Source organism: Tyto alba, unplaced genomic scaffold (genome assembly GCF_018691265.1).
Source record: "Tyto alba isolate M040663 unplaced genomic scaffold, T.alba_DEE_v4.0 Super-Scaffold_9, whole genome shotgun sequence".
Classification (NCBI taxonomy): Eukaryota; Metazoa; Chordata; class Aves; order Strigiformes; family Tytonidae; genus Tyto; species Tyto alba.
The window spans coordinates 10,773,681-10,795,446 of NW_024881330.1; the positions used below are offsets into that span (position 1 = coordinate 10,773,681).

The 21,766-nt window shown below is 37.2% G+C and overlaps 1 protein-coding gene across 4 annotated transcripts in view; it reads left to right on the forward strand.

The window, feature by feature from the left end:
• The window catches only part of CYRIB (CYFIP related Rac1 interactor B), a 51,829-nt gene that overhangs the window by 9,309 nt on the left and 20,754 nt on the right, over positions 1–21,766 (forward strand). For 2 of the 4 annotated variants that reach the window (XM_033005726.2, XM_042785812.1), the window contains exons 2-3: positions 505–579; positions 12,917–12,953. The gene's annotated coding sequence lies outside the window, so the exon portion shown is untranslated. Of the gene's footprint in view, positions 1–504; positions 597–12,916; positions 12,954–21,766 lie in introns of those variants that run through there. The other 2 variants (XM_042785810.1, XM_042785811.1) reach the window with 1 other exon arrangement.

Sequence of the window (21,766 nt, forward strand, 5' to 3'; positions counted from 1 at the left end):
ATTAAATTCAGAAAGGTAAGAACTGCCATTGGCTGAATTTGTCTCTAACTGATGAAAACTGTAGCAATGAAGCATTTTTCCCTGTGCACAATATATATGACACTAAATAAAACTTGAACCGAGACCTACTTTTTTCTGCTGCAACTATGTGTAACTTGGCTCAGTAGTGCAGAGATGTAATGCTCTATTTTTTTTCTGCTGTAACTGTGTGTAACTTAACTCAGTAATGCTGAGATGCAGTGGTCTATTTCTGATGTCCGTGACCATGGATAGCTTTATTGACTTACAGAAGAGTTTCTAAGGATGTGTCTCCATTTGCTTGTAATGTCACTTCCAGAAAATCACAAGTGTGTTTTGGAATCGGCATGTTTTATTTGCATTCTTAAAGAATTATGTAGGTTCCTTGGCACTGCAGGATTAACTTTGATTTATCCCTGGTGCTGGTTTGTGTAGTTGAAATACTGTGTGTTGTTTATGTTTAATGGGATTCTTCTATTTGTTCAGATTCTGAAGACGAGCTGCTGCATCGATAATCTGAGGGAGTTCTCTGTTAAGACTGCAAGAAGATACTACCAACTGGTAAACACTTCCCTTAGGTATCTTTGCTTGTAGAATGTTTCTTTGTTTTACATAATATTTTAGGCCAATGAGTACAAAGCATTTTGAAATACTGAAAGCAATAAGTAGTTTATTCAATTTTTTAATATATATATATATATATATATGTAATTAACCATAGTTTACCAGACAAAAGGCTTAGCAGCAGTGGATAACGTGGGTATTTAAATTGGAATACAAAGTGATTACATAACTCCTCTCTCAGTAGGAGAAAGGACTAACCTTTTTTCTGTAGTGGGATGTTAAACATTATCTGTCTGCCTTTTCCACTGAGACTAATATAACGTGTCTGTACCTCTTACCATATAAAGACTACTCGAAGTGTGATAGCGCAAACACTGAAACTTCAAATCTGATGCTTCAGAACCTGGAGAGAGAGAAAAAAGGAAACTAACAAAATCTGGTTTAGAAGATGAACATGGCTACACATGTTAATTTGAGCATCCAGGTGCTTTGGAAGATGCCATTAATGTACTTGTAATTATTCTATGGGTGTTTGAGGCATAATTTTAACTGAAAATACTATATGATAATAAAACTAAGGTTGTATCATAATTCACAGGCCTTTAAAGTCATCTGTAGGTTCAAAATGGTAAAAAGATTATCAGTGAAGAGCTATGAGCACTTACCAGCCCATAAGTTAAGACCTTGAGCTACACTATGACAAGGCAATCGCAAGGAAACATGAGAATTTAGGATATCTGAGTATGCCTTGACATAGCTAGATCATTGATAGTAGGTACCAGATTTACAGCTCACTTCTCAAATACTTAATGCTGTAAATGCAGTAGCAGTCTTCAGTATGGGGAAAGACATCCACAAAGTTGTAAACTACATATGCATTCTGGTTTCCTCTGTGGTTGTACCTTACTGTATGCTGTCTGTCTGTAAAGCCTGAATCTCCTACCCTTCTGTTTAATGCTGCGATTTGAGCTATAGGGTTAAGCAAACTCATGGCAGGAGAGTTCTTAGCCCAGAATGGGGTGATGCACTTGAGTCTAAAGATGAATGTAGAAGGAAGCAGCATACTAGCCAGAAAGGAAACATAAAGCTTTTATGACCCAGATATTTACAGATGCTTTATTAATCTTCACATGCCAGTAAATTTGCCTAAATTTTAGAAGCAATCAAGAATAATTTTATGAAATTGTGTTTTGTAACTCTTGCTAATAACCAGGTTTCACAGAGAATATAAAAATACTTTGTTCTGTTACTCTGCCTCTCTGCCAAACCTAGATTAATAATAGGCAAGTTTTGAAGGCTTATAGTGGTCAATAATGTGCATCTGTCAGAAATGACATAGTGAAAACAATGTTTGACTTTATGTAGTCTTTTTTCAATATAAAGATGACTTGTAAAGTACAACTATTTGTGAGCAATAATTTCAAGAACTTCGTTGCCAGGATCTGTAAAATAGCAGCTCCTGAAACTAAAACGTGTATGAGTGTCCTTCCCAAATACCCATTTTGAAAATGCATGTTCCTCAATTTACAGAAGAAAGACCCTGTGGCATGTAGTATGTCACAATTTGAGGTACCAAAGCACTGTATTACCAACACAAGTTTTCAACCACATTGTAATTATCTGATAGCAATTTTTAGGCTAATCCTTTGGATTATTCTGATCATATATGATGTGAATAAATAATGTATGTCTGTCAATAAATTTGAGTGCATAGCTTGCCCTATACAGAAAATTGATAATTCTCATTAGCCTAGCAGTGAGAGGTTCTCTGTTCATTTCCCTGCTTCAACTTCCCTTCCCATGTCATCAGCTGCACATCTCAGAGAATTTTAACAGGATGGCCATGCTGAGTGAAACTGAGTAATTGTAGAAGGTAGCTCTTTGTCTGCAACAATGGTAAAGTATGTCTTAATTCAGCATTTGCTTTAGGACCAAGAAGTGCTTTTTAGCTCAGGAGTAGTGCTGTACAAACTTGATTTCACTGTTTCCAGCATTAACGGTGGTCTGGGAAGACGTGAGCTGAGAGCCTGCTGAGCTCTACCACATTTAAAACTTGATCGAGGTCTCAGCTCAAGCCTCCAACTCTGGGAATATGCTGAAAAGAGAATGTGATACACGGGCACCACATCCCTTGGGGCACAGTATGTCTGGGTCTTACATGACTGGTGCCAAGACAAAAATATTAAGCCAGCTGGACCTTGGTGTGGCGCAGACTAGCCCAAATGGTTGTGTAAGGCATGCATGACTATTTTATCCAGGTAATATTTATTCTGGTTGTGATGTTTCATAATCTGTAATGTCTCATTATCATAGACACTGAAGGACATACAACTACTTAGCGTTTGACCTATTTTTCTTGTATTAGCTTTTCTTTTTCATTACATTAATTCACTTGTATAGGATTATTTTCCCAGAGTATCAGTCATTCAGAAAATATCTTGATCATTATCTCCTGCTTTTGCATATAAGCTCTTATAATTATTCATTCTTATTTTATAGCTTTATCTTTCATATGCAGCTTGAAGCTGTGTGCATGCTTGAGATTTAAAAATCTTTCCATGCAACTTAGAATTGTTCCCCTGTAATTATGATGGGGAGGTGTTTCGAGCAAACTGATTAACATGTTGTGGAATCCCTATTCCAGCACTGATATTGCAGTGTTTGTGGATTAACAGGTTTTGCATTTCATGCTAATTTTAATAAATATGAAAACACCTTCAGTATTATGTTTGCAAAGTGGAAGCAAATGCATACCTGTCATTTTCCTATTAATTCTGAGAACTCTTTGTTGTGGCTTGTATAACTCTTAAAGAGTAGCATTTGTCTGACTGACACATCTTTAAACGTTCTGCTTCCTTGTGGGGAGAATCTTTAAAATCTCTTCAGTAACAATTTCAGTTTTTTAGTGCAAATCCTGTAATGTGTGTTAAACTTAAAAACACCAGGAAAGTTCATTTCTAGTTGTCCCCATACCTGTGCGCATACAAAAGGTTAGAAGTGAAGGACCTCAGTCAGAAGAGATACTGTATTGAATAAGGCTATATTGCATGTGTTAGACTTCTGTATGGCTTTGACTGTCTGAGAAGTTTAAATAAAGTCTAAGGTGCTGTGAGAAATATAAAGCAAGGTTCTGTTTTGTTTTGCTCCGTGCTTAATGTTTCCTCTCTTATGAAAAAAATGCGCAGCTTTTAAAGTGTGCTTTCAGAAGGATTTTTTCATTTGGGGAAACCTATGTAACCAGTGTAGAAAGTGGTGAAGTTACAAATGCTTCTGAGCATCTTGAAAAGCTTCTCCACAGAACCTACCAGATACTAACAGTAGGTTCATGTGGGAACTGTCAGGGGTAAAAGAATATGTCACAATGAGGTTATATTCTGTAAATACAAGAGGAAAAATGAACATCTTTGACAACTGAAACCACTTTTACTTCCTATTTGTGCCACAAGTTAAAAACAATCTCCTTTGGCAGTGTTGCTCTAAATATATTGCTGTAGGTTTCCCTATAAATTCTATTTGCAATTCAGCAGAGCTGCTTGAATTGATCTGTTGTCCATGTGAAAGTGGGTTTGTTGAAACGGTTCTTGGTATATGAAGGTTAAATACTACTTATGGTTTTGACACTCACTATAAAATATTTTGGTAGGAATTCTGATCATGTTACTGATGTTCTTCCAGCGTGCATTTATTTTGTATTAATGCTGGTGTCTCAGGCAAGAAAGAGGAATAGCTGACAGTTTTTTAGGCCAAACTGATCTGTCTCCTATTTATTTGTTGTATTTTATCTTGAGGCTTATTTAATGTGGCTGGCTGTGATAGCACAGGAATAGATTGAGGGGCTAAAAGCTTTTCTGCAGTCCTGCGTTTTTTAAAGTCTAATAGTACATATTAGCAATGGATGTAAATAATCTGCCTGTGCTGACACAATGTAATATGGTATCTCTTTTCCCACAGTGGACATAAAATTACTTAAAACCTTGAATGAAGATGGTAGTAATCTGCATATGATCAGTGCCAGGTCTTTTTTACTTTAATCAAGCTGAATTCAGTGTAGAGGTCTCCCAAAACATTCTTCATCTACAAGCAGTAGTCCTACTGCAACAGTCAGTAGAGTAAGTTTAAAAAATGAGTTTTGAATTTGGTTTAATTGGCTCATTTAGTAAACTGCGTTCTGCTTGAGACATCAGCCATGCCGATTTGTTTATGAAGGTAAAGCTGCTATTTTTTTCCACCTGTAAATAATTGCTCAGGATAACATGAACTGTTTAATTATGTTTGTCCAGTGAGCCTTCAAATCAAAGACATTAATTTAATGGTTGTTTTGACTTTTTGAAAAGTCACTTTTAAACAGACCAGTAAAATATGTAAACTTTTCTCATCAGAAAGACATTTGACCTGAATAGCTGTGCATGTTGAAACAGGTGACTGGACTTTTAGGTTTTATGTGGTCTGTTCTATTAGGTTAATGTCAGATGTTTCTTCACTTCCTGACTTACAGAAGGACTCTTGAATGCTTGTTAAAGGACGTTTCTAGATTTTTGGCGGGGTTGGGAAGGGAGGTGTGTGTTTGACTTTTTTTTTTTTAAACTCTGTGGGGACTTGGACTATTAACATATTATCCTTCAGATCTGGGTAATATTCAGCTTACTGCTTGACTATATAACTGCAGTTTTATGATTTAGAATCACAAAATATCTCAGGTTGGGAAGGACCCATCAAGACCAATTCCCTGCTCCTCACGGGACTGCCTAACACTAAACCATATGACCAAGAGCATCGTCCAGACATTTCTTGAACTCTGACAGGCTTGGTGCTGTGACCAGTTCCCTGAGGAGCCTGTTCCAGTCACTGATCATCCTCTCGGTGAAGAACTTTTTCCTAATGTCCCATCTGAACTTCCCCTGATGTGGCTTGCCTCCTTTTAGCTCATCGTAGAACCAACTTTGGAAATTACTGAGCAGAAAGTGTGCAGCTGTTGAGACTCAATATTAAATGGCAGTGCAGGTATTAAGACCTTGTTGTATGGCTCTTGTTTTTTGGTGTTTTTTTCCTGACTGTTGGATAAAGCTGTTGAATATACACAATGATCCCTAGGAGCAGGACCCAGACATTGATTCCAATATTATGTTTCTTACATTTGCTATTCTGTTTTCCATAATTTTTGTGTATGCTTCCATCTTAAATGCTACCCAGTAAACGTTTGAGGTCACAGGTTAACATAACATGGTTAGATTCTTATTTCTGGACAGCTAGTGGTTGATAATTGTTTTGAGTATTCTCGTTTATCATTTTTTTCTGCCATCTAATTACCTGTGTTTTTCTTTGTATTCAAACAATCTCAAACTTCTCTTAGTCAAGTGTTACTGTTTAGCTGATCTGAAAAGCTTCAACTTTTTTTCTTCACATTCTCCTAACCCCCCTTCCTTTTTTAATTTTAGCTGAAACAGTTGTTACAAAGCTTTCCACACAAGTGTGCAGGTGGAGCTCAAGGCACTCCTGGGCAAGCTGGAGGCACTTTCAAGAGGCGGTTGCTATCTGACAGTTACCCTGGCTGGAGCAGAGCTCCCTTATCCTTCTCAGCAGAAATTACTGCTTGTTCCAAGGCTCCATCATGGAGTCACTCTTGCACAGTGTTGTCTCCTGGCTTGTGCATGAGTTAAGACTCTGGAGGACCTACCTCTGCTGAGACTTGCTTAGTGGGGCAGTATGAGGGACCTTGGGGGAGAAAGAGTTAAAGCAAACTGCTTGGGTATCCCCTGTACCCTCAAGTCTTAGAAGCATGTGGCAAAACTTAGTGCTGTTGATTTCCATAGGAAGGGCTTTTCAGGCTTTTTAAAAGCTAATCTGTGTTCTTTGAAATATGGAATAATAAAATCCATTGCCTCTGAGCAGCAGAGATGCCGTTTGTGACACTTCTGTAGCTGTAGTTTAATCAGCTTAGGTCTAAATTCATCTTACAGTTTTACCTATTAGGGAATTAACTACAGTTTCAGCTCAATTTCTGATACTGTTGAGGAACCAGTTTATGGTTAGAACTCACTAAGACCAGTAAAAAGATGTTTTAGGTGGTGTGTTACTTCTCTGGTTGGTTTCCTTTCATGACAGAAGTTCCTTTCTGTTCATATGACCCAGTATAGTCCTGAGGAAAGTTGTTTACCCTGAGCGTAGAAATCTAGATTATAAGAAATAAGGACTCCTCTGTTTAAGTGCTACTGAATAGGGCTATGGGTCTTGGGGTTGCTCAGAGCTGGTAATGCACTGCTAATAATGTTGAATGGGAAAGCCCTTTTGACCTTTTCTTGTCTTACTGTTTTTATTACGCAAGTGGATGAGTATTGCTGCAAACTTCCTGGGACAGGGTATGGTTTCATTTCTGTTATGGTGATATTGAGTCAGAACTCTGTCTTAAACTCTGCCATATTCCTAAGAAATTATATAATTTGTATTGCTTAGATTAAAAAAGCTGTTTAATCACTCAGTTGGTATTCAGGAACACTTCACAACTGGATGTTAACAGCATAACATCAAAGGAAGCATCAGCTGCAGAAAAATAGCAATGCTAGGTAGTCATAGGGAAGTTAAATATGCAACAGATAGGAAACGGCAATATCATTTAATGTTGTAAAGGTATGCAATATCTCTTCCTAGCTTAAGAATAATTTAGTACTTTTTTGAGGAGTTGAAAGCCTGAATGCTGGAGAGTTCTTCAAAATTCTGCTCATACAATATACCCAGTTCTAAATCACTTAAAGATTTAGATTTATGAAGGTTCAAAAGAAATACCAGAGATAATGTGCTGCCAGAAATAGCAAGTTCAGTTGTTTGAATAATTGACTATTAGACACAGGATTTAACTTCAAGAACTCTTGCAGGCTGCTTTTTTTTAAAAAATTATTTTATTTTATTGAAGTAAAACAGGAAGTTGTGTAGCCTGGACTAAAATATCACAGTTCTATCCCCCCACCCTACTGCCAAAAAAACAACAACCAGAAATTAAACAACCCAAAGTAGTCCCATTTCTGTTTTTCTAAAAGTCTTAATTTGTCTTCTGGTTACCCAACATTTAATATTCTCACTTTCTTTGAGAAGTGGAAATGTTTAAGCTAACTTTCTGATTTGGTTGAAAAAACCCAGCCCTGTACTTGCAGCCTTTTTGGTCTGTGTAAAGCTTTGACAAGATGAAAAAATTAGGATTATATCATAATTTAATTTTTTTGTTTCTACTAAACTAAGGTGATGGTGTGTTGTGGAAAACATATCTGTAGGGGGATGAAATATAAATTTTCATGCTGAGTGTTAGTCTTGTATATGTCTGTGTATCTTCTTATGCCATATAATCTTCTCAATTGTCTGTGGCTTTTCCCTTTTTTTTTTTTTTTAATTGATAAAATGGGTTTAAGTATATAATCTTGTCCCCTTTTTGTTAATCTAAGTGCAGTATCTAAACTTTCTTTAAATATCTTCTTCAAGGCAAACCTCATGGCTCTTTGCTACAATCCTTTTGAAGCCAAATCCTCAGACTAAGTTTTAGAGAATCTGAAACAGTGCTTTGTGGACCTCACTTGGAGTATATAGAGTAATTAGCTGTGCAGGAGCTCCTAACTTAGCACATGAAACTGAGTGTACCACTCAACATTTGCCAATGTAGCTGTAAAGAATGAGTTATATTGGCATAAATTCATTTTAATTCATGAATAAAGGACAGAAAGCATAACGAGCTGTTTGGCAGGTGTCTAACACAGGTCAAGAACTGCTAAGAAAGCTTTCTTGTCAGATCACCCTATTACTAAATTCTAAAGCTCAAGCACAGGTTTGAGTGTAACAAGTAATATGAGATACTACAAGGCAGCATTGAGAAATTATATATGATAGGGAATGTCTTAATATAACTCACAAACTTTAAAGATACAATTTAGCTTCAGAAGGATAAATAAAAAATAAATGGAGAAAAAAGATGTGGGTGGAAGCTTTCTGCAGCCAGAAATGAAAAAGGTAATTTTATAGGAGGTGACCAGTAGAGTTGCTTTCTTATAAAGAACTCAGGTCACTTTGCAGTAGTGATAGACTACCTTTGCATAAACTTTAGATTAAGTTTGATTGCCACACAGATAAAGCAGAATCTGCTTTCAGAACCACTGATGTCAACATCAGAGTTCACATCCATTTAGCACTGAACCATGGGCTCATCTGTAGATGCTCTGAAACTTCCTTTGAAACATGATCTTAGCTATGGTTTAATTTTTATAGCTTAGCCATGTGTTACTGTTACTAAAGTAAAAATCAAGTTTAACTGCTAAACATTTCTTAGCATTCTCTTTTTATTACTCACAAGATGTGGAATGTATTTGACTTGTGGTTCTGTTTTGGACAAGACTTGTTTTTTGTTTTAATGTGCGCTTCTAAGAGTAACCAATTTTTGGAGTATTTTCCTCAAACTTAATTTCTGGTCTGTAGCTGAAGCAACAGAGCAAGAGTGTCTAAGAATTGCCAGAGCAGTGTCGTCTTTGAGCTGGGTGCTGTTCTGTTCAGCAGTGTGCAAAGGGCAGTTGAGATTCATGGACTGAGAACATCTGTGCTGTAGTCCACCTCTGGCTCACACAGAGTTCCAGTTTAGTTTGTGATGCTTACCAAGGGGAACCCTAGTGCAAGCCTGAACTTCAAACAAGCAATTTCAACATTTGCTCTGTGAAAGTAACAGAGTGGATTTTTTTTTTTTGAAGACAGCTATTAATGCCTGGTGCCTAATACCTCACATGGAGTACACAAATCCTGTGTAAGCTTTCTTCAAGTGCTGTAAGCTTTATGAAGCAATTCTTTCCTAAGTTCCGTGACAGGCTGAGGTACCAGTTGAGTACACAGAAAGTAATTTAGGTTCTTATTGCAGCATTGTTGTCAATTCGTTCTTACTACTCAGTGTTTTCAGTTCTTAATAGGCAGGAAAACCTGAGTGTTGGAAGGCCTACAAAATCACCATTCTTGTAGCAAATCTTGACTGACAGTTGTTAACAAGTCTGTCCTTGTGTGTAGTGTCTTCTTGATTAGTTCAGTCAGAGTTGGGCAGAGGACACTGGTTTTATCTGGAAGTTAATGGTTAGCTTTTCTCTTCTGAAATCTGTTTTCATGTACAGCTGAGTTAAGCAGCATGGGTTTAATATGAGGTGGAAGCCCCAAACACAGGGCTTATTCACTGGTTAGCCAGTTACTACTTTTTTTTTTTTTTTCCTCAAGTTTTATTATCCACAATGATGCCAAGTTTACTTAGTGCATTTGTTATATTTGGGTACCATTTGACTTGTGTCAACTACAGGCTTTCCTCTGACAAACTGAATGATTAGTGGTTTTGTTTTCTTCTGAAAATGAATAGCTGCAGTTTATATGTTTTGCTGCCCCTCTCTAATGGCTGTAGACATTTTTCCACATTTGTTCTCCAACTGTTGTGACAATTCTTTGAATTCCTGTTGTAGTTGGCCTGAGATGTTAGCATATGCTTTGGCCTTTTTCTGCTGTGGTGAAGTTAGGCTGAAAGTCAAGGGAGGGTGTATGTGTAATAGAGATTCCTAGGATGGGATGCATTAATCTTTCTGCTGTTTGACTCCATAAAATTATATTAAAAAAACAAAACAAAACAAACAAACAAACAAAACAACTAAACCAAATCTGTGAGCTGTTAACCCATTGAATAAAAGGTAATTTTCCTGCCAAGAGCTCCTTCTCTCTGTAATATAGTGTTAAACACTTGGCTGCCTCCAAATCACAAGTAATTGAGAAAATGCTTGGTTCTATATTCAATTTTCACTACCTATTAGATTATGTAGTATAGATGTCTCATCTTGTGCCTGTTGGTATTCTTTCTATATTAATCTGCAGATCTAAACCTTGAGAATCAGTCAGAAGGAAGCTTGGATGTTTTACAGATCCTCTATACTGACTGGAAGAACCCAAGTAACACACTCTGAACCTGTCAGTAAACAATTGTTCATTTAGATACTCCTGTGTCTGAATTAAGGTGCATCTGGAAGTGCAAAAATTAATTGTGAAACTAACGGTGTGATGAATTCTTTACACATCTGGCCATTTTTAATGGTTGTTCAATGATTATTCCCCACTGACTGCTAGAGATCTGCAGATCAATTTCTTAACCATTTAGACAGAGCTGTATTGTATTGCATAGTTCTAACCTCTAAATTTAAAATATTACGTGATGTGAAGTCATACTGTGCAAAAATCAAGTATCTATCAGCTTGCCAGTATAAACCAAGTTGATAGCATCAAATGTGCTCAGTCTGATCTGTTTTGAATGAAGGCTTCCTCATGGATGCTAAAAGATGTGCTAACATCTCTTTGGCTGTTATTGATGACAGTCCAATTGACATATAAATCTCAGCTTTCCTGGTTTCTTCCCTTTTGCCTAATGGCTATACTAGGCCTCTTCTCTCCTCATGCCTTCAATTGTCATAGGAGTCCTGGAAGACTTTGTTAAATTAACTTTCACTCATTCACTGAAGCCTTCAAGACAAGCTCCCTGAGCATCAGCACACTTTTCTTTCAGGTGGTCAGTGCTTGTGATTTTTAAGTGCAGTATTCTGTCTAGAAAGATGTAAAGAGTAGAACAATTCTAGATATTTTTCTATAATGATTTTATCAGTTGGAAATTTAGACATTTCTGTTTAGTAATGAACTAATACTGTTAGGAAACATTTTTTATAAAGTCCCTAGCCTTGCTGCTGTAGTGGGTTTTTTCCCTCTCTTTGATACTGATTTTTATAGTCTGGTCATTCTAATGAATTTGGACTTTTTGTTTATATCTCAATGAATTAAGTTGGACTCTCACCCCAAATCATCTTAACCAGAGCTCTTGTCTGTCCCTCAAAAAAAAAAAAAAAAAAATCTGTCTTCACATAGAATTTTTTAATGTTCTTAAATGTTTCATCCTATTTGATTTTTTTCTTTCACTTTTTTCAGGAAATAAGATTTTTGAAGGAATGTTGGATCTAACTTTGGTTTCCATTTCTCTATTCACAGTATCAGTTGTGTTCATCCCTGACCTGCAGGGAACCAATGTTTTTCCAGTCAGTGTTTGATTTTTGTTGCTTTGTCTCAAAGCATGAATTGAGCAGTCTGCAATCATGAGAAGGGAAAAAAAAAACCAAAACCAACCACCCAAACAAAAAAAACACACAAAAAACACCCAACAAAACAAACAAACAAACAAAAAAAACACACACCAAAAAAAAAAACAAACCAAAAACAAAACCAAACCTCTTTAAAATATCCCTAGTGAGAGTGAGTGAGTTTTAAACAATTTTCAGCAGCTCTTACAAGATAGTGCTGTTAACCATTTTTTTTTCCTATGAAGTAGTTGTTGTTCTGAAGTACTAGCTGTTGCTTACTACTGAGAGAGTAAAGGGAAGTTGAAGCCAACTGGCAAAGGAAAAAGCAGATGCTACTCAAAGTTAAAGAAATCCTAGTCAAGGGGGAAGCCTCTTTGAGAGAGATGCATACACTGGAAGGAATGGAGAAATAAATTTCTACGGTGGTAACAGTGTCTGGCAGTTGTCTTTTTGCTTATGTTCAGTTCTGTGGGCTGTGAAGAGTCGTTCTCACTAGGGTCTCCACTCTGCTTGTTGCTAGTGGTGCTGTAGTTCTCCAAAGCCTGCCCTAGCTAATGTCACACTATTTCCTATGAAGTTTTATGAGATACTGTAGTACTCCATATCTTCTCCTTTAACTGTACTATTAATGTAATTATTTCCTTAGCCTTAAGATGGTGGTTAAGAATGTGTATAGCAGACAGAGGCTGTTGGAGAAAACTAGTGTTCTTTGTTAAGCAGATAGTTTTCAGTGATGACTTGAAAATGCCTTCTGGAGGCCAGCATGAAAGCCATGAATTTTTTCAAGAGCTAATTTGTGTGGTTGAATTAAGAATCTTGTGCTATGCTCTTTTTTTTAAAGCAAAGTGAAATGCAAGTGTAACAATTCGCTACTGGTATATTATGGGAGCTTTGACTCTTTAGTCATTACATTTATTACGGGATTTGTTTTTATGGATTATCTAACATCATTAGCCCTTTTCCCTAGAAACATGTTTGTTGCCAAATAATCGTTCCTTGTTTATTGATACATCTAGAGATAAAATGCAGTTCTACATTCTTTTTTGTAATATACTTTTAAAAAGTCACACTGTGGCATATAGATCCAGAACTATGTTTATGAAGTAGATCGGGAATAATACTCTGGAATAAGTGTGTGTTTGCTTTTACAAGGTCATGTAGCATTACAATTAAGACTTACAGTGCAAAAGAATGAATCTTCATTATCTCTTTTTCTTTTAAAACAGACTGGAGGCCAAGAACAGAGTGCAGCACTGGCTGTAGGTAAGAATTGAAACAATCTGCTTGAAAACTCTCCTGACATGTAAGAAGCAAAAATTAGAATATGTGAAGGGCAGAAAATGGGACTGTGCTGAATGTTAGCAATTTTCTCTTCAAGAACTAGTTTTCCCCCATTTGCTTCTACAACTTTTGAAATTTGTATTGCTCAAGGAAGTCCTGACCTATAACCTAATTTATACCCCTCTGGTTAAAGATGCTAAACCAGGTTACAAGTGTTTGGTTTCTTGCTAGCATGGTACCTCACCACACAGCTTGGTGATGATTTTGAAAACTTGACTGTAGTGATGTGAAGTCCCACTGTTTCAATAAAGCCATTTTTAGTGTGCACAGCGTGTAGTAGTTTGGCCACATTTGAGAACTTGTCCTGGAAGGTTTTACTTAAAATTCTTGGAAGATTTGAATGAAGAGCTAGCCAGTGCTCTTGAATCTGTTTGTCCGATTGGAGAGTTGGCATGTACTCATGTGAAGGTTTTAACTTTTTATAACCTGCTACTTGTCATCTAAGCCACTGCATGGAGTGTGTGTGTGTGTGTGTGTGTGTGTGTGTGTGTGTGTGTGATACTTCATGTTTATCGTGCTGTGCCAGCACAGCTAACTATCTTCTGCCAGAATGGGAAGGTAAAGCTACCAAACGTGCATTAGGATTTCTTTTTCTTCCATTTCTGATTAACCATCAAAAAGCTCTTTGAATTCTGGGGAGCTGATTAAATTGATCTGTCATCAGTTTTGTTGGCAACAGTAGAAAACATTTCCAGGTGCTGCAACCAAAACTATTAAAATACTTCATTCAGGAATTAAGAATATGTGGCATTATAAATGTGTTACTAAAGTAATTGTCCCTTTTTTAGAGCATGATTGATGTATTAAAAGACTTGTTCACAGGATCGGTGGTTGTGATGAGATTTCTATCACATTTTTGTCATTCTTAGAGCTTATGGCAATGCTGGGTCAGACCAACAGTCATCCTAGCCTACTGTCTTGCCCCTCTGGGGTTATGGGATGAGTCTAGGAACTGGGCAAGCATACAGTAATATTCTCCAAACCTGCAATAAACTAATGGAAAAACATCCAATGCCAGCAGTCATAGTACCCTTTGCATTTGTTAGCCTTTACTTCTGAAGTAGCGGATAAGTGTATTAGCAAAGTTGCAATGAGAACTAGTGCAAACTTTTATTCACAGCATAGTGTGCATTTGCAAAAGACACACTGTAAGAGCCACTAAACTGTGTCAGTTATGGGTCCATCTAGCTAAACAGTTTCCAGGAATCACCATCTTAGCTCTACATGCGTGTACTTGGTTTTGCTCATCCTTTCACTCCCTGCCACCTAATTCCTCTGCTGGAACAGTGCTGCTCAGGAAGGTGAGAGTCATCCAGAAAAGCTAGTGAAACTCAAGGGGCATTGCTGGGAATGGTACTGCCTGCAGGAGGAGGAAGGCTGTCCAGCAAACAGCTGCAGCACATGGCAGGAAACTTCTGTTTTCTTCGAAGAATCTGTGAATCAACAGTGTTTTGGGTATGGAAGGGAAAAGATTTGTAAACCAAGGTGGTGTTGTCTACTTCAGCAGCCCTGAAGTTCTGGTGTCTGCTTATGCTTTCAGCTTCTCCAGCTGTGTTGAGACAAGTAGCTGCTGAATGCTTAACAGTGTCTTAAACCAGCCGGAATCACCAGCGTGACGAGTTTGAAGGGACTGGCAGAAGCCCTAGCCAAGCAACACTTTCAGCAGGAGAGCACCAGTAAGATAACAATAGTAAAGGTCTGGAGACTACGGAAAACTTTGGCTAAACTTCAAAGAATAGAGCAAACTTAACTAGATGTCGCTTTCTGAATAAGGTTAAAACTTGTAAAAAGCTTAATATCCAATAAAACCTGAACTTTCAAACATGAGCAGATACTTAAGGAAGAGTGGGAACAGGTAGAACGTTTATCGGTGGTTCTTCTAGTTTGTAAGTATTTTCAGGTCGAGTATTCTTCTGAGCCGGATGTTATTATTAAATGTATTCTGTATTCTTTAACGGCTTCCTGTGCTGCATATGTACCTGTTTTCCCCAAGAACCGCTGCAAACTCCTTGTGAGATGGGATGAGGTGGACTTTTAGAGTTTACAGATGGACTGCTGCGGGAAATCATAACTGATATTCTGCATACTTGCTACGGATTGTAACGAATTGCAGGTTGTATAAGTCACTAGAGAATAGCAAATGTTCTTCTGTATTTCCAAGAGGTGGATGAAAATAAATTGTCTTTTGGTAGCTTACACATATGGGGATGCCTTCAATTTGATTTTAAGATTAGAAGAAAATTTGAGGTATGTTGGGAAGGATGGAAAATGAGATAAAAGATGATCAGATTTAGATCAGCTGGAGGAATCTGGACCAATGTGGTCAGGGTTTTTTTTGTTTGTTGTTTTTTTTACACTTTCCAACAAGAAAAACTGTCCAGATTCAGTAAAAGTAGTTGATACTATGCTTGATGAGGCTATCTGAAGAAGTAACTAAATAACAAAGATGTCTGTAAAACCTTGATCTTGCAAAGAATCTCCTGTGAAACTTTAAAGAAGCGAACATCCATGTAGACAGATTTTTATCCCTTCGACCCGCCCAGTGCCTGTTTTGTTACTGTTTCTGAAAATAGATGGTATGGGAAAGGATTATTATTCTTCTAGTCATTTTCTGTTGTACCATCAGTAACTTGATGTGTTTCATTAGCCTTCTCTATTCAGCAAACATACTTGTCTGACTGGTGTCTCAAAAAGGAAACTCCACAAAATAATCAGGAAGTTATCCTGAAATGCAGCAATCTGCCCTCCAGCTACATGATTTGGAAGGCCATAGGACTTCCCCTCCTCCTTGGTAGTTCAGAGCTGGTGTGTCACTGAACTGAATTCACAAGTGGACAGCCAGTGTCAGGTTCCTATACACAGGGTTTGCGGTTTAGTACTGTGACATTCAAAAAAAATCCCTTGAGATGGAATCTGTCAATGAATATTTATATCCATCAACTTGATAACTAGATAATTTGTCATAATATTGTTAGTGTAGGATTTGCAAACCACGACATTGAAGAGGTGTAACAACTAGGAGCCAAACTAAAATAAAACATTTAATTTGGCTATTAAAGAACAATACAGATGATTGTACTTGTCCTAGTACATTAGATGGCAGTATTACCAAGGCTCTTTGAACCTCAGTGCAACTTCATCCAGCTTGGCTACTGAAATGTATGGGAGTCTTATTCTTACAGATGGGAAATCAGCTATTTTGGAAGAAAACACATTTCCAAATAAAGCTATTCTTGAAGAATAGTGATTTTTTTCACAAGTGAAATACCAACTAAAAGCTGGCTGATCAATTCGTCTAGACACTATAGCGAAGTTAGGGATTGAAAAGATTTTTTTTTTTTTTTTTTTTTTTTGTCCTAGCGATTAGATAAAACTTGCAGGTCTTGGGATTTTTTTTCATTTATTTGGTTTTGTTTGTTTTTTTTTTTTTTAATTTACATTGAGATGAAAAGCTGGCAGGAGAATGACTTACACAAATTATTGGTACTATTGGGTTTGGGGTTTTTGTAGACAGTTGCTTGACAGCTGTTAAATTATAGGCTAAGCATCCATGAAGTATGAAACTTTTGTAGTAATGTGACCATTTTAATAGACATACTGTCTTTCATAGAGTAAGAAGTTTTTCTGTAAAATAATGAAAAAAGCAGTCTGTAAATCTACCACATTCCTTGTTAAATGCTTTTTTGCATCTTTACATACCTGATAAAAATAGAGTGTTCTCAGCTTACCTTGAAAAAAGACAGACTTCAGGATCAGCCACCGTTTCCATGATATTTGGGCTGGAAGAAGATTGCCAGCTCTCAGAGGTGTAAGGCTCTAAGATAGTACGGACGCATTTGTTCCAGGCCTCCCTTTCTCTGGAAGATCAAATTGTAAGGTAGTGACCTCTGTTGGAGGAGTTACATCACTGCAAAAGGCAAGATTTCAGACTCTGAGGGAGAAAGCAAATTGTAGATTGCATTTGAATGTAAATGTCCCTGAACAAAACAAAACAAAACAAATGTAATTTTTTACATTACATTTACGAGCATTATGCAGAATTAAGTTAGAAATTATGTTGAGTTTATATCATTTTGAAAGAGGAAAACATATCTAATTATTTTTTAGCCCTTGGAATAGTGCAGTTACTCATTGAAGGGCAAATGAGAACGGATTTTTGGAGCATAGCCTCTCCCCTTTTCAATACAAGTTCTGTTTTAAAAATAAGAAACCTTCCAGACAAATTGGGGTTTATTCCAGACTTCTGTGGGCAGGCTTAGTTATTTTATTGTAGTTCCTGTCAAATAAGTTATTCAATGTCAGCTGTGCTACTAAAATATTCCCAAATTAACAAGGCTTTAAGACTGCCTCATCTAAAGGATGATCTTTAGTGCCTTTCCCTTGATTTCCTCTTAAGTGGAAAAAAAGGACTGAATAAACACTGAGTTGACCGTACTTTACAATTCTGGTTTTGAAGAATGTGAGCCTTTTTTCACTAGACTATTTTCCCTGGCAGGCCTCCATTTTCCTGATATGACAAGTTTTTAATTCAGTTTTGTTCAGAAAGGAGACTTCATTGATGATGTGTGATCTGAAGAATAAAAAACAACCAAAAAACCTGCAGTTTCAACTAACACAGTTTATTATATCAAAGTCAGTTTAGGCAAAACAACTGAAATCAGAAACAGCTTTAAACAGCTTTTAAGTAGCCTGAATACTTACTTTCCTATACAAAAACATGTTCTATCTGGATGTATAAATTGTTTTTCTGCTAGTCAGCTAAAATACTGATGATTGAAGACCCAGGAATTCAGTGGTTTGGTTTTTTTTTTTCATATCTCCTCCTTCTTCTGGTTGATTTGCAATTAGTGATTTGTGGAAGCACCACTAGGTGTCAGGAATAGAAAGCAGCGCATAGATAGTTGCGTAAGCTTTGACCATGAAGTATGTCATAAAAGTGTATATAAAAATTCATGAAATCTTATGTTTGCTAGAACAGCTTGTCCAGCAATGAATGAAATTGCGTGTTTTATGCACAACTGGTGACTGGTGTGACACTTCGTATATGTGTTAGATTTATCATTTAGATGTCAGTATCTGAACTGATACCTATAATATTAATAATGTTACTGTATATATGATGAGTCCTGAAAATTCAGCTTATTCAAAAATCTAACTTGTTTTAAGCTAATAGCACCAAGCTGCTTCTTCCTGAATCTACAGATGGTAATTTCCATGTATTGGTCTCTTTTCCAGACTATGAGTGATAACTACTATTTTTTGACTATTACCTCAATAATTATTTCTTTGTCTGGTCAATGTATTTTATTACTTTGGGATTTTGTTTTGATGACAGATTTTATTTCTTTAAACGCCGCTAATACCAGTAGCAGGAATTAGATATGTTCAGAGGGCACCTATACTTCTCTAGCATTAATTCAGAAGAGAAATAAATGTGCATTAGACTAGGAAAAACATGTTTGGATCCAAGGAAAATATTACAGTGTCTGAGGAGAGTGATTCCCGCAATGGAGTTTACAAGCCTGTTTCCACCTCTGCAGTACTCTAGCTTTTAGGGTTGAGGGCAGATACATTCTCACTGCTTGTGAAGCTTAACTGCTTCATCGGGAGGAAAAAAAGACACTCGATCCAACAGGCTGTCTGCTTTGTGATGCCATGTGTTGCTAAGGGCTGCCTTGGATTCAGCTGATGGGGGCAGCCACCTATTTGCTCTCTGTTTTGTTTTGGGTTGGGTTTTTTTTTTGTTGTTCCCCCCCACCACCACCCCCCCATTCATGGCTAGATAGTATAGGCAGAAAATGTTCAGTAAGTCTAGAAACAGTTGCCAGGCTGATAGGATTATCATTCTAGAAAAACAGGGTAGAGGCACATTCAGCTAGGTTTTTGTTTATGTAGTAACACTGTAGTGTTATACTATAATGTTAGACTTCTAACACTAAACATGGTTTTCACTTCTTATTATACCAAAATATCTGAATCAGGGGTTTATGCCACATATATGTGACCAACTGAAAATTCAAAGCTCAATCCCTGGAAGAAAATGTTTGCTCTTTCGTTAGATGTGCTTTCCATATAGTGTTGTGCTTAACTTCTGCCTCCAGACTCCAGAGCATGGATATGAGGTTTTCATGGAGTACAGTTTTTATACTCTGGATGTTCCTGTTCAGTCATAAGCTTCATTAAATGTAGTCTTTGGAATAGTTCATACTCTTCCAAAAGGCAAGCTGATGTTTTCTTGAAACAGGCATTCTTCAGTGGTCACAAATGCATTTTTTTCATCTATTTATTTCACTGGATCTTTTAACTAGCTTGAAAGCATGCTGTTTTCCGATAGAAAAAAGCAAAATGAAAAATGCCATTTATGAATGTCTTTGTATTACTTTACCTTTAACAAGAGTAAGTTTTCCAGCTGCCTGCCATTTGCAAGCAAAATCCTTGTTAATGTACAGTTTTTCTTTCAGGTGTGATAGGGGGAAATTTCTTTAGTGCTCAGCTGAATTTAGTTGCATCATGTATTTCTATTAAATTTCCCCTCGGCTTAGCTTAGGAAAAAAAAAAAAAATGTCAGGGATATTTTCAGTATGAAGGGCATGCGTGCAAGACTTGTTTTGAAAATATGCCTTTGCTTTCCGCTTGTCTGATCATGACACTACACGCAACATCATACAACCCCATAAGGCTGTAATGGGCCAAATCATTGTAATCAAATGTGGCATTCCGTATGTCTTCCTCTGCAAGTAGGTCAAGTTTAAACCATGTTCTTGGCTCATGCTCTGATTTCCCATAACCTGCTCCATGTGGCTCGAGTATTGTGTTGGAATACAAAGCATGCTAGGAGGGATTCTGGGCAGCTTCACAGAAATAGTCAGGTTTTGGACAGACTAATGTTTTTTTTTCTGCTTTGATTTTATGATGTTGGAGTTGTGGCAAGAGAAAACTTCGTGATTTAAAGTATGTTTTTACTGAATCTTACACTATCACTTTACCTAATGAGTTACCTTTGGACACTGCACTATGAAATCTTAAAATCAGTAAGACCCCTGGGAGTAAAACCAGTTTGCAAGTTTTGAAGTGTACTGTATTCTGAATGAGAATACCAAATAAAATTGGACAGAGGCTGACAATCTGAAGCTCTGAAAGAACAAACATGCAGTGACCCAAACTGCCGTTAAGCTGGGGCATGTGAATAATTTGATGTTGGTAACTACAATATGCAAAATTCTTCTTGATGAGGATTACCAGTTTCAGTGTCAATTTTGTTCCAGTTGTGCTGGAACAGTTGTGGGTCAAAAGGTGTGTTAGGGCCCACAAAAGTCACCTCGAATCAGTGTTCTGACTCAGCTGTTTGGCTCTGGGACAAAGCCCAGCTGCAGAATATAAAACTCAGTAGTAGTGCTTGCTATTGGCTTTGGTCTTTATACAGGCTCAAATCTGCCTTGAATCAGGGCTGACTGATGCGGCAGTGTGCTCAAGAAGGATGCAGTTAGTGCTGGAAGATGTCCTTGACTAGGGAATGATAGCTCAAGGTCAGGGCTAGTTAACTGGAGCCACATCTGACTTTCTAACACAGTAATTCTACTTACTTCACCTGGAGTTGTGGACTTTAAAGGAAATTGGAAGAGTGCTTGGTAAAGCAGTCTTCATAGGACTACCAAAATCTTCTGTGCTGGTGATGCTTTTACAGGGCATCAAATAGGAGAAGAGGTTCCTGAAGAAAACTGTAACGGCTAGTTCTGTAGACTTTCTTTTACTACATGCAGATTGTCATAATCTTTAATATTGGAGCCAGTAGAACCTTTCATGTGTTTTGTGCTCAGCAGAAATGCAAGTGACAAGCCATCTTGAACAAAACAACAATCTCTAGTAAATCTGGATCTGTCAGGAGCCTAAGGCATCTCTGAGCTAGGTTGTTTTACTCTAGATTGATCTAGGTGTTGTGCTGACACAGCCTCTCAGAAAGGTCAGTTTTCATTTTCCCCTCTATAGGGTTTCACCTGAGTGCAACGGGTCAGCTCTTCTTGCTATTTAGCTATACCTTTTGAAGGAAAATAATGTACAGAAGTATAGTCATCTAACCTGAGCTATGGCATGTTTACCTGCAGCTTCTTCCATGCTTCTGGGAAGTTCTACACTGACACCACCATCTCATTTCTAGAAAGCCATTTCAGAACTCAAGAAGGTAGTGCTTAGACTTGCCAGAAGACTGAACTACTATCTGTTGGATCTTGCATTCATTACTTTGAATGCTAAGGAGCGATAAAGTTGTCCTCCCAAGAAGTGCTAGATCAATTATATCTTAACTTCTTTCTAAATTGAGTTCTCAAGCTCTCTTTCTAGCTTCTTAAAGTCTTTTTGGATTACAACTTGGAGGAATAGTCATTTTCACAGTTACTAAAACACAGCAAATCTTCTGGTATTAAGGAATACTTGAGATCCTCAAGTAATTGTTAAAATTCATCTTGATACAAGAGTCAAAACTATTTTGTCCAGCTTCTGCTAGATTTACATTCACCCCATAAAAACTGAATACATGGTGAATGTTTTACTGCTAAGAAAGCAAATGTGATTGCATATGTTATATGCAAAACTGTCATGTGACGAAAGTTTATCAAGATTTTTTCAATATGCTGAATGCACAAGGGAAGAGGTCTGTTACAAACTTTATTATGAGCAAGTGTTCATGCAGCTTTGTATTCACGTAAATTGAAATGTATTCCTAAATCGCATGTTGTCAT